Source organism: Pleurodeles waltl, chromosome 4_2, assembly GCF_031143425.1.
Source record: "Pleurodeles waltl isolate 20211129_DDA chromosome 4_2, aPleWal1.hap1.20221129, whole genome shotgun sequence".
NCBI classification, from domain to species: Eukaryota; Metazoa; Chordata; class Amphibia; order Caudata; family Salamandridae; genus Pleurodeles; species Pleurodeles waltl.
The window spans coordinates 988,945,111-988,959,136 of NC_090443.1; positions in this window are offsets into that span (position 1 = coordinate 988,945,111).

Genomic DNA, 14,026 nt, shown 5'->3' on the forward strand with positions numbered 1-14,026 from the left:
ACCACCCACTGGAGAGACTTGATAGAATGTGGCTTTGCACTCCCCAGGATAAAGCAGTGGGCAAACCACCCACTGGAGAGACTTGAGAGACTGTGGCTTTGCATTCCCCAGGATAAAGCAGTGGGTAAACCACCCACTGGAGAGACTTGAGAGACTGTGGCTTTGCACAACCCAGGATAAAGCAGTGGGCAAACCACCCACTGGAGAGACTTGAGAGACTGTGGCTTTGCACTCCCCAGGATATAGCAGTGGGCAAACCACCCACTGGAGAGACTTGAGAGACTGTGGCTTTGCACTCCCCAGGATACATTAATGGGCATGGAGCCCCCTTGTGGAGCAGTGGCGTCGTGCATTCATCTGGCTGAGGTGCCCCCCTCCCACTCCCCCTGAGGTACCTGTTTCATTTCGATCTGATGCCCCTGCAGTGTTCTCTCAGTTTGAAGTCTGGTGTCATGTGTGGGGCTCGCCCATGTTTTTTGGGCCCAGTGGTCCACGGACAATAATTGGTGCATTACCCGGACTTGTGTATTTGTTGTACATAATTGTATATACTGTATTTAGATTTTTGAGTACTAGATTTTTATTGATTACAATCGATCAAATAATTTCCTTTTGTCCTTGCTTTCTTCCAGGGGGGGTGGATATGTAATGTTGCAGCATGTATTTGTGTGTATGGTGTTGTGGGTGAGGGTGGGGGTGTTGCATGTTGCATGTGTGTGTCACTCTCTTTTCCGTCCCGCCCTCCCCTGTGTTGTAGGTGCAGTACTCACCATAGTTTTCACCCCAGTATTTGGTGCTCCTGATAGAGGAGCAGGAAGACTATCGCAGGGAGTATCTGGAGTTCTGGCTCCATGGTGTCCTGGTTCCTCGTGGGGTGTGGTGAGGTGAATGTTTTCCCTTCCAAGTCCTGTTTCCGCCATGTTTTTGATCACGTTGATTCCGTCCCGGAAAAGGTGGCGGATTGCCGTGTTGTGATAGGGTGGGCGGTACATTGTCTTCTGCCTGTCTGTTGGCGGTGACCGCCGCGCTGTTTAATTGTACCGCCGTGACGGTCGGAGTGTTAAAGTTGCTGTCTATGTTGGCGGTTTCCGCCATGATCGTGATTCCATTTTATTTCCGCCGGCCTGTTGGCGGTCTTACCGCCGCTTTAACACCGACCGCCAGGGTTGTAATGAGGGCCATAATAACCTTTCCTGTATTTCATTGCTAAAACAACCTAAACAAAATACTCTCTTGGTATCAAAGTTACAGGAAGAAGCCAAATTCTCAATGTACTCATTGATGGTTTCTAAATTTTCTTGAAAATAAACTAAACCTTTCAACCACTACATTGAGTTCCTCTCCAATTTGCATTTCTACAGCTTTATAGTATTCGTTCCACCATCCAAAACTGTTCTGTGGTGGTTCAGTTTCAGACATATTGGGTCACCGTCCATAGTGACTCACAGGACCCTGATCCTGCAAACTAGGAGCAAGCTGATAAATAATGAGTCTTCTGTGAAAAGACGTTTGGAGAAGCAATTCTGGAAAAAGAATTCAAATTGTGATAGAATTGTAATGAAACTGACATTATTAATATGGCACCCACTCTTTCCTATTTTTCCCCTAATCTCCATGTCCTGGAATCATTTGGATTTATACTTGTCTTCCTGTAGGTTTTGTCTTTAGTGGCATTAGGTGAGAGAATGCTTACTACGAGCGATTGATGCATATTTATTGGAAGCATAGTGGAGTTGAAGACTCCATGAAAGAAGTCGTCTCAGGATTCGTTTTGGCTTTTATGTTGATATTGCATCTAGAAATTAGCTCATATAGTCAACCAAGTGTAATCCTGCCCTATGTGAAGTATAGTAATGATTGTTGTGATGCTAAATAGAGAACTGCTAAAGGGAAGTTGATGGTGGCTCTGACGAAATTATTTCGAAAGGTGGTAAAAGGGGTTTTCAAATATCAGGTTCAGATTATAATCCTTGTTTTAATGGTGGTGTCGTTGTTGGTATGCAGGCAATTGGTGTGCAGGTCAATGATGTGCTATTTGTGCAAGGTGGAAATGCTGGCAGTCATGGTAGTCCTGGGCAGGGGGCAAATTGACATGAACCGCCACCTCCCATTAGCCCCTTGAGACCTTCATGGGTGAGTAGTGCGCTTCACAAATGCTCTGGTTGATTGACTGATTGATTTATATAGTTGTCCGCTGCTTGTATTGTTCTATATTGTGCACAATTCCTACAGATACTTACAAGTGGGCCATCCACTTCACTGCTGTGCTGCTTTTCTAGATGGGGGCAAATACTATCTTATTATACTTTATACTACTGACTAGCAGAGTGGCAATGGGATGGAGACCCTTTATAAAACCAACAGACCAGTGGGAATAAGGCCTAGACTGATACCACCACCTGGGCTGGATGTACTTACCACTTGTGTCTTGCATTGTGCTGTTTTTATTTCAATAAAAAAACATGTTAAAAAAACACTAATACTAATAATGTGCAATTTAAAAATGCCCTATGCTATGCCTGTGGTAAATTGCATCATTGGAAACAGGATTGTAGGATTCATCCAAATAGATTTGAAAATTATTTGCAAATAGTGGAACAGGTGTCTAACCCAGACCAACCGGTCTATATACCGAACATGTGGGGCCATATTTACAAGGTGATTGCGCCGCCACTGCATCACTTTCTCCATTCACACTGCTCCATATTTACAAACGGATGCATTGAGCCCAATGCTTCAGTTTATAGAGGCCTGTGTCACATTACACCTGCGCTAGGTATAATGTAGGCAGGGTAGGCTTTCCCACATTACAAGCCAGGTAGAACAGATGCAGTGAAATTTACAACTTTTCACTGCGTCACTCTACAACTTGACTGCATCAAAATACCTACACCTTCTCAAAGCAGGTGTAAGGATTGACGCAGGGCTTTTAACACAGGATTTGCTTCTGTGTTCTGATGCATTGCTGGATTTGCGTCAGTCTTACAACCAACTTTAGCAATGCATCACTTTAGCACCAACAGATGCGTCAGAAGTTCTGACGCATCCCTGAATCCTTGAGCCGTGAAGCCCTGTATTGTAAATACAGTGCAACCATGGCCTAGTTAGGGCATTTGCGGCAGGGGCAAGAAATTTGACGCATCAATGCTGATGCGTCAGTTCTTGTAAATATGCCGTGCAGAATCTAAGACAGTTCAATGGAAACATAGCTTTGGCCCCAGATAAGCAACAGCCTATGAAAAATAACATGTTGAACTTTCAACAAAGTTTCAAATTTAAGCAAAATCCTTGAGTGATTTATATTAATTTTCCACAATTTGCCACAATGCTTGGAGTTCCTACATTGCCAAGTACGAAACAATGATTGTGCCTGAAACAGGGGGAATTACATGGAGTCCTAGAGGTAGGCCTTTTGTAAAAGGAGAGATCAATCAGGCAATATTTGTAGAGCGCAGCTTGTCATCCAAGCAGGTATCCAGGTGCTGTGCTGCTGCATCAGTCGAAAAGCCAAGTTTTGAGCCTCTTTCTGAAGTGGGTCAGGGAGGGTGAAGTGCAAAGGTGGAGGGCAATCCAGGACTTGGCAGTGAGGTAGGAGAAGAAGCGTCCCCCGGTGTGGCAGGACCTGATGCGTGGTAACTGCGCGAGGGCTAGATCAACGGAGCAGTGGTTTCTGGGAGGTAGATGGTAGCTCAGGTGGTGGATTATGTAGGTGGCTCCACCCTTGGAAGAATTTGTAGGTGTGGGAATTGACATCTTTTCTGCATGGGGAGCCAGCTGAGGTCTTTCAGGTGATAGGTGATGTGGGTTATTTTCGGCAGGTTGAGGATCAGTCTGGCTGCTGAGTTATGGATCATCTGGAGTATTCTCATTAATACAGTGTAGATGCTGGCATAGAGTGCCTTGCCGTAGTCAAGTCTGCTTGTGATGAGAGCTTGCGTCAGTATTTTCTTCATGGTGACTGGGAGCCATTTAAAGACATGGCAGAGCTGGCGGAGGGTGTGAAAGCAGGATGCCGTGACTGTGTTCACCTGGTGTTTCATGGAGAGTTAGCTTTCCAGGATGATATTGAGGTTGCCGGCGTGGTCTCTTGGAGTGGGACCAAGTTCTGATGGCCAACAGGAGTCTGCAGAAGATCCATACTTCAGTTTTGTCCATGCTGAGCTTCAAGCAGTGGTTCTTCATCCAGGCAGAGATGTGTTTCATGCAGTTATGGAAGTTTGTCTTCATTGTGGTGGGGTCTGCTTAGAGTGAGAGGATGAGCGATGTGTCATTGGCATAGGAGACTATGCTGATGTCCATATTTAATTAAAATCATAAAAAACAAAAATTTAAATGTTTACAGTTCTCACAGAAGAAGACCTACTTCTAGATTTAAGATATAGGGGCTCATTATGACCCTGGCGGACGGCGTTAATATGGAGGAAAGTACTGCCAACAGGCTGGCGGTACTTTTCTCCGTATTAAGACATTGGTGGATTGGCTAAAGCCAAACCGCCAATGAATCACACCGACTGCCACAGCAGTAACGACTCCTCTGGCAGGAGACGGGATGGGGCGCTGCTGCCCCATCCAGCAGAAGACTGCCAGGCTGTATCATGGGTCATGATACGGTCTGCGGCAGTCTACTGGCGTGGCACTGCTGCTGGCAGCAGCGCCACCTTACCGCCATCTGCCAGCATGGCCACATCTGGATTTCTGCCATCCTTCTGGCGGAAATCAGGCTGTGGTCATAATCCGGCAGAGGGCTGGTAGCTGTGGCAATGGTCTTTTGGCGGCCGTCGTCGCGGCAGTAGGCGTTTTTTACGACCAGGGTCAAAATTACCTCCATATTGTGAACAAGGAGGTTTGGGATATTTCTGGAAAAGAAACTGGATTGATGAAAAGACATGAATAGCCATCTAATATCATTTCTGACTGATGCAGGTGCTTCCCGCTCCACAGTAAGACCAGTGGAGGTTCCCAACCTACCTCTCTCTGGAAAAGAAGTCCAAGTTGTAGGCATTTCAAATAAACAATTGACTAATAAACTGACAACTAATGTCCTGGTAAGAATTGGTCCAAACAGGAATAATCATGAACTCATAACCAGTGAGATAAGTGCAGCTAATTTGTTAGGACAAGATTTGTTATATGAGCTCAAGTGCGTAGTTTACTGCACAGCTGATGTTGTCAGTGTTCAGACAAAGGATGAAGATTCTGAATTTAAAATAAAATGACAAAAAAACAAAAATTAAAATGTTTTCAGTTCTCACAGAAGACTAAGGGCCAGATGTAGAAAGTGTTTTACTTGTCACAAACAGCCCGATTCACAGAGTCAGGCCAATTGGAACAAGAAAAAAGCATTTCCCAATGTACAATCCCAGTTTTGCAATTTGGTTATCTATTTACCGAATCGCAAAAAGGGTTTGCGAGTCGCAATTAGGAAGGGGCATTCCAAGGGCGTCCCTTCCTTATTGCGAGTCGCAGTGGTATGTTTGATTGTTTTGTGACCTGAAGGCAGTCGGTGAAACAATCACTTGTAACACCAACTTTGAAATTGGTGTTAACCCATTCGCAAACGGGAAGTGGTCCCCAAGGGACCCCTTCCACTTTATGAATGGAAGTGAACATATTTTTCAGAGCAGGCAGTGCACCCTGGACCACTGCCTACACTGAAAAAACGAAAAGAAAACTTTACATTTTTTTGCTTGAAATGCAGACCGTTTTCCTTTAAGGAATACCGGCTGCATTAAAAAAAAAACTTCTTAATTTAAAAAGCAGTCACAGACATGGAACAGCTACAATGCCCACAGGGTGAATCACAAAAAGATACTAAACAAACATGTCCTTAGCTTGGCACAAAAATCAGTCAGATTGAACTTAGAGACTATGGCCCGTATTTATACTCCGTTTGCGCCGAATTAGCGTTGTTTTTTTCGACGCAAATTCGGCGCAAAACTAACGCCATATTTATACTTTGGCGTTAGACGCGTCTAGCGCCAAAGTATGGGCAAATAGCGTCATTTTTTTGCGTGAACGCCTTCCTTGCGTTAATGAGATGCAAGGAAGGCGTTCCCGTCTAAAAAAATGATGGCGACGCAAATGCGTCGTATTTATACTCCCGGGCAAAAATCACGCCCGGGAGGTGGCGGGTCAAAAAACCCCGCATTTGCGCCACTATTTAACGCCTGGGTCAGGGTAGGCGTTAAGGGGCCTGTGGGCTCAAAATGAGCCCACAGGTGCCCTCCCCTGCCCCCAGGGACCCCCCCTGCCACCCCTGCCCACCCCAGGAGGACACCCAAGGATGGAGGGACCCACCCCAGGGACATTCAGGTAAGTTCAGGTAAGTATAATTTTTTACATGTTTTTTTTTTTGGGTGGCATAGGGGGGCCTTATTTGTGCCCCCCTACATGCCACTATGCCCAATGACCATGCCCAGGGGACATAAGTCCCCTGGGCATGGCCATTGGGCAAGGGGGCATGACTCCTGTCTTTACTAAGACAGGAGTCATTTAAATGGCGTCTGGGCGTCGAAAATAATGGCGCAAATCGGGTTGAGGCGATTTTTTTGCCTCAACCTGACTTGCCCCATTTTAAGACGCCCTAACGCCATTTTCCCCCTACGCCGGCGCTGCCTGGTCTACGTGGTTTTTTTCCACGCACACCAGGCAGCGCCGGTCTGCTAGCGCCGGCTAACGCCATTCCATAAATACGGCGCCCGCATGGCGCTTCAGAATGGCGTTAGAAAGCGCTAAATTTTTTGACGCTAAACTGCGTTAGCGCAGTTTAGCGTCAAAAAGTATAAATATGGGCCTATGTATAAAGTATTTACACAGCACAGTAATTAATTGAAAACACAACACAAGAAAAATCCCACACCAATTTATTAATAAATACAGTAAGTGTTAATAAATTATTTAACAGCAAAATAACAGCATTCCAAACAGTAGAACCAGAGTTATGACTTTTCAATGTTTTTAGTAAAAACTAGGGCCTAAAAGAGCAAAGTGCCAACAGCAGACTTATAGTTGTGGGGCACTGAGTCAAAGTCAAAAAATATGTCTGACCTCAAAGGAGCACGGGTTGGATACAAAAAATGAATTGGGCCCAACTAGCACTTAACTTCGGACTCACAAAAAATGTTCTGAGAAGGTAAAGTTCAGTGTGGTGAGGCTACAAGCAGTGTCCAGGGAGGGAGTGTCGTTGTCAGGGAGCCTCTGGAGGACGAAGCTTGCTGTGAATAATGATGAAGTCGCAGTGAAGATTTCTATACTTTTGTAGAAGTCGAAAATCTCCAGCAGGGTGAGGCCGAAGACATTAGCCAAAGACAGTTCCAGGAAGTCAGAAATCCCTTTGGAGAAGGACCACTGAACATAATTTGCTGCTACGAAGAAGTAAGTAGTGGGAGCAGCCACAAATTCAGGACAACTGGCGATGGACTATGGGTGGATAGACTAGCAGGTTAGTCCTCGTCTTTCGATACTCAGAGAAGCTTTAAGCCAAAACATTTTTAAGTTCAGTGGTTTGGGTTTTGGCTATCTGAGCATGGCAACCAATGGTTCAGGACTGATGTGACACCACTTGGGAGTTCAGGGCTCTCTCATTCAGGTTGGGTCCAGATGCAGGTTCAAGATAGTGGGAGCCTTTCATGTCCCTGTGGCTCTGAACAGGATGACAGCAGACTTGCCACAGGAGTCACTCTGGTTGTTCTTGGTTGATGTTAAGATGATTGGCTCAAACAGCAGAGCTGGCATCTAAGGGACAAGGCAGGCTCCAGGCAGCAAAGCAGTCCTTCCAGGTATAGCAATGCAGTCCTTAGATATTTTGTAGACCTCTCACTCCTTATGAATTACCTTATTAACACGCTGTATGTTGCCTTCTGTAATAATTCTACTCTTATAAACTGTTATGATTTTGACTCTGAATCTTTGGCTTGTGAAGGTTTGATTTAGAATTTGAGTTCTTTGGTAGCTGTCAGTAGTAACTCATATGACACTGATCCTGCAAACTATGCACTGGTAAATAAATAATGGGTTTTCTGTGAAAGCACCTATAGCGTTGATTCATAAAATATGATGCTTCACTATCATGTTGTAAAGAAATCCATTTTTCTGTGAGCATTGGTTGTCTAAACTGAGGGCCTAATTTACTAGGTTTGAGCTCAGGGCAGCGCCGCAAGCCCTTTTGCTGTGCCCCCCTGTATTAAAAAAAGGGCAAGAATTCCCTGTGTGATGTAGAATGCAACACACATAGAAGGAGGAAATAAAATGGAGAAATAATGATATTTTGTCCCATTGTGCCACTTTCATGCCACCCCTAAGGTGGCGCAAGAATCTGACACATTGCCAGACTTAAACATTTGGGAATGCATCACATTCCATTGCTTTCAATGGGTGCTGCGTGGGAACACCCACAACAACACCCATGGAGCACCCCTTTCAAGCAGTGTTATGCATGAAAGGAGTCCATATTTACAAGGCCATGGTTGGCTTTGCTGACCTTGTAAATATGGGCCGGATCCAGTGGTGCAGTGTGCCACTAGGGCCTCGTAAACAAGGCCCTCAGTGCTTTGAAACTCTATTGTGAACCAGTCGTCAAAATGTCTGCATTGAGTTCACTGTCCAGCGGGACATTATACAATGTTGCAGGGCCGCCTCAGCGTTGACGTAAAGAATCCTCAAAGATTACCTGATCTTGCCTGGCCTTGCAGTCCTGCATCACCAACAACTCCCTCTCGCTGGCCATTGAATTTCACTAACCTTTCAGATTCTCAGCCCAAAGTTGCTGCCCTGCTGAGGCCAACAGTAATACTTCTGCACAGTCACTGATTCTGGTATAATACATCAGAGTACTATTCAAACAGCAACTGCTGCAGCTTTGATAGACACAACGGTGCAGCAGGAGTCCATAATTTGTAAAACACATTGCCATAAATATAGCATCAGAAGGACATCCCAAAGAAATGATGAAGCTTAGCATCTCAATGGAACCTCGAATCCAACCCGTGAACATCCACTCCATAAAACACAACCGTCAGGCCGGATTTATGCTGAGACAAAGAAAGCACAGGATCATAAAGGCAAAAAGATAAGAATGCATCCAAATTGGAATACAGTGCGAAATACGACATGTAACAAATACATGTACATAACGATACAACAATGTGGTTCAGGCACATCTGCCCTTTTCATATAATGATATCAAGTTGTTAGATTGTGCTTACCGACTTTTAAGAGGGTGACACATAGTTAACTGTTTGAAGGCGGCTGTTACGTCTTTGTAGATCACAGGTTTCTTCACATGTGTTGTTGCAGTGACATATATACAAGTCACTGTTACTTCTGGGTCTGGCCTTAGCTTTCCCACACAGTTAATGTACTTTATGGACCTCATTTACAAGGCCTTTGTGCCACCGTTGCATAATTTTTTTGGGTGCAGCGGTTGTGTTGGTAGTGCTCTACACTGCTCCAGATTTACAAACTGATGCATTGGGCCCCATGCGTCAGTTGGTAAACCTGTGCATCACATTATACCTGCATCAGGCGTAATGCATGCAGGGTAAGCATTTCCACAGGAAAAGCCATGCAGAACTGACGTAGTGAAATTTACAACATTTTACTGTGTCATTCTGCAACTTCAGTGCATCATAATTATACCGCCTGCTTGGAGAAGGCGTAGAGTTGATGCAGGCCTTTTCTCTAAGGGGGCCTCCTCAAATAGCTAGATCAGCATAATTTTTACACTAGTCCAGCAATATGTGTGTTTAGCGCCAACAGATGCCTCAGAATTTCTGACTCATCTGTGAAAACGTGTGCCATGGAGCTCTGTATTGTAAAAACAGCAAAGGGATCATGGGCAGAGCAAGAAATCTAACACCTCAGGCCGATGCTTCAGATTCTTATAAATGAGGCCCTTCATACCTAAGAAGAGAAAAGTCCATTTGGCACAGCGATTGGTTGTTGTGAGTGTAAGTCAGATATTGATCAGCACAGACATTTGAAATCCATTATTACTTCTGTGACAGACTTTTTATCCCATAATTATGGCAAGCAAGGACAGAGTTTGAAACATCCAAGCAGCCACATAGGAAGAACAAATGTAAATAGTAGTGTAGAAGAAAGATCCAAGGTCAGCACTGCAGACCAGGTTTTTCACTTTTTGCTAATCAAGTGGAAAACCTTTGATATAAACCACTGCCACTTATATGTGATGTGACCTTTGGGGATCTGTGTACAGCTTTTCATCTTGTCCTGAGGTCAAAATTATGGGAAGTGCTTCCAAAACCAGAAGTGCCCTACAATTTACTTTCTATAATAACCCAATTTTATTCAGAGACTTTTGCTCAAATACATATGGGCAGAAATTGAGAAATAACAAAGAGGATAGATATTCAATGTGGAGTTCAGCAGCGCTGTGTCCTTATACCAAAACCCTTTTAGCTTTTTTATGAATGGTTTCATTGATTTCTTGTTACATTACTTAAATGGCTCCACTTACATTGAGGGCCAAAAGGTCCTACCCCTCCTATTTGAAGACGACACATTAATATTATCCAAAACGCAGATGGGCCTTAAAGTTCTCTTAGAAAATGTTAGAAACTGGGTTACTGGTTGACTTGGGGGTGAGCCCTGGTCCAGCAACAACCACAATCCTGGTTCAGGTAAGGCACCAGGAATCCCCAATCTAACCTGTGCGCACCTCCTGGTGACCCAGAACAGTCAGGTGTAACTTAGAGGTGATGTGGAAAGTATTTGTGCAACACTTCAAACAGTAAAACAGTAAAAATACCACACACAAAAGTACTCCACACCAGCTTTGAAAAATAGAACTTCCTTTAGTAAATAAATAAAGACCAAAACAACAAAAAGCCAATATGCAGTTTTAAAGAGTTAGGTAAAAATAGCACATGGAAGCGCAAATTGCCAACTGTGGTTTTGTGGTTGCGCTGGACTGGGACTAAGTCACAAGTTTAGGCCGACCGTGATGGAATGCGGGTCTGCTACAGGGTCCCACTTGGGACCGCTGAACACAGTACCTTAAATCCTGGTGTGCGGTCTGCGAGGAATTGTATTGTAAGGCTGTACATCACCTGACACTGGTTCCAAGAAGCTGTGTGGTAAAGCTTTGCGGGACTTGGTGTCACTTTCTATCAGTCCCGGAAGCTGTGTGGCGAGGCTTTGCAAGGCTTGGTCTGCTTTGTGTTGGGTCGGGGATCTGTGCAGCAAAGCTTTGCAGGGCTTGGCATCCCTGTGCGTCAGTTCCGATGGGCTGACAGCTGTGCGATGAGATTTTGCAGAACTTCGTGCACCCAGCAGCGATTCCGGTGAGGCTGGCAGCTGTGCGGCAAGGCGTTGCAGGGCTTGGCATTTCTTCACGTTGGTTTTAATGACGATCACAGCAGGGCTTGACAGAAGCACCTTCAGGCCCACTTCCAAGGGTCCAGGACTGGGGTGCCACCATTTGGCTGGGTAGACTCACAGATTGTAGAGTCCAGGTGCAGCAGCACGGTGGTTGGAGGTCTGTTATGTCCCTGAGACTACAGATCAGGAGGCCAGCCAACTAGCCCTTGGAGTCACTCTGGGTTCAAGAGATGCAGGTCCAGTACTTCTCACCCAGGCAATAGGGAAACATGCAGCAGGTCAGCAAAGTAGGAGCCCAGGAGAGTGGTAGCACCTTCAGCAGCACCACAGTCCTTATTCTTGGCAGAGTAGCCATAGGTCCAGAAGTGTACTGAAGTGTTGGTGTGTGAGGTCTAGTATTTATACCTTGGTTCTGGAAGTTGTGACAATCTTCTAGACAGTGGCTGCTTTGAAGTGCAAGGAATTCCCTGTCTACCTTGGCTCCTAGCTGGCTGGTTAGACTTTAAAGTGTAAGGAATTCCCTGCCTCACCTGCTCTGGCTCCTTGGTGGCTGCAGTGACAGTACAGGGTTGTTAAGCTCTTTGTGTGTGGATAGGACACTGCCTATTCAGGTGTAATTGAAGCTGTGTCCAGCTCCTCCCTCCCATTGTGCCCTGGATGACCCATTATGACACACCAAAGCTCCTTTGTATGTGACTGTCTAGGAGCAATACACAAAGCCCAACTGCCAACTATATCAAGTTATGTGACTAGAGACAAGCTCTGCAGGCACCAAATGGCTAATTTAAGAAAATGCCAACTGGCATTTTCATAATTGGGACTTAAAATGTGACTTCACCATACCTTAGGGTTTTAAATGAGGATTCCAGGGACACCAAACCTGAACGGTTTATCTCTTCCCATTTGGACGTTACACTTATAAAATATAATAAGACAATTCCACTGGGGGAGACAGGCTTTGTAGGATTGAAAAACAAATGTAAGAGTTTTCTACCATGATGACATGTAAAGCTTACATGTACAAGTCCTACTTTTTAAATACATTGTACCATGTCATCTGGGCTTTCCAGAGCCTACAATAGGGGTGACTTATATGCATTAAAATGAAAGGCTTGAGTCTAGCAAAAGTTTACTTTGCCAGGTCGAAATAGTGGGTGCAGTACCCACACTCTCTGCAATGGCAGGCCTGAGACATGTTTATAGGGCTACTGTGGGTGGCACAACTAGTGCTGCAGGCCCACTAGTAGTATTTAATTTGCAGGCACTGGGCACATGAAGTGCAGTTTACTCAGGACTTATAGGTACATTTAAAATACAATTAGGTATAAGCCAATGATACCATGTTTAAAAAGACAGCTCAAGCACTTTGGCACAGGTTAGCAGTGGTAAAGTGCCCAGATTCCTAAAACCAACAAAACTGAATTTTCCAAAAATAGGAGGAGTGAAGGCAAAATGTTTGGTGACAACCCAGCAGAGAGACCCATTTCCACCAGAGAGGTTTAAGGAGTTCTGTGTAAATCATGGGCTTGAAATGAATGCCTCTAAATCAAAAATTATTGTGTTTAATCCCCATAGGTCACTTAAGGGGTTGATTAGTACGAATGTTTTTTCCTAGATAGTCTTTATGAATTTGATTATCTGGGCATTAAACTTTCAAATTTTTAGACTTGGCCTTCCGAAGTTGTTAAAAACAATTTCTTTTAAATCAGAGCAGCTGTCATACTAAATTTACCAATCATTCTCCCACCTTCCCAATATCACTAGTTTTAAAAATATATAGAGCAAAAGCTATTAGTGCAGTCCATTATGGTTCGGTGCCTTGTGGCCATTATGAGTTGGAATTTTTGCAAAAAAGTGAAAACAAATGTATTAAATCAATTTTGAACACGAAGTGTTGCAATACTTCTGCTAAGATTTGACTCTGCTTTAAAACCGATTTCTTTTATTGCTATTTTTAAGCCAATTTTACAATTGTTGTGAATCTGGACAGTGGATGAACTGAGTTTATATGGAGAAGTGTTGCAAGACATCATGACCAAGTCCACTGGTTCTAATGTTGCGTGTCTTCTACGTAATATTCTGGCTAAATACCATGGGAGATAACGACAAGGAGCTTGTGCCGCAGTTGCATCATGTTTTTTGACGCAGTGGTGGAGTCTGTTAGTTCCACATTTACAATGTGAGGCATTTGGCCAAATGTGTCAGATTTTCAGGGCCTGTGTCAAAAAAATACACCTGTGCAGGATCTGGCTGTGTCACTCTGATTTTAATATATGCAGAATGGGCGTTCCACCAGAAAAAGTCACTTACAACTAACGCAGTAATATTTCCAAGATTTTCTTTGTTTGAGGAATCTGCCATGTGCATCTTGCAAAGCCTGTAATGTGTCAGAATTCCTACGCTCTTAAACCCAGGTGTAAGGACTGAGCAGTTGCTTTTAAAATTGATTCTGACCATTTGAGGTCACTTCACAACCTGGAAGATGTCTGTTTTCCACCTCCCCACTAGTTGTAGTAGATCTACACATTTGACAGTCATATTGTAAGACCCCCATGGCCAATCTGGGATCATGGCACCTATGATTTCATCTCATCCTCTACAGCAAAGCTATGTGATGCTGTGTATTGTTTGCAAGGGGCAGGCCAGTATTGTCACTTCTTCATGGAGGAAGGGGTCCCCAAGTTTA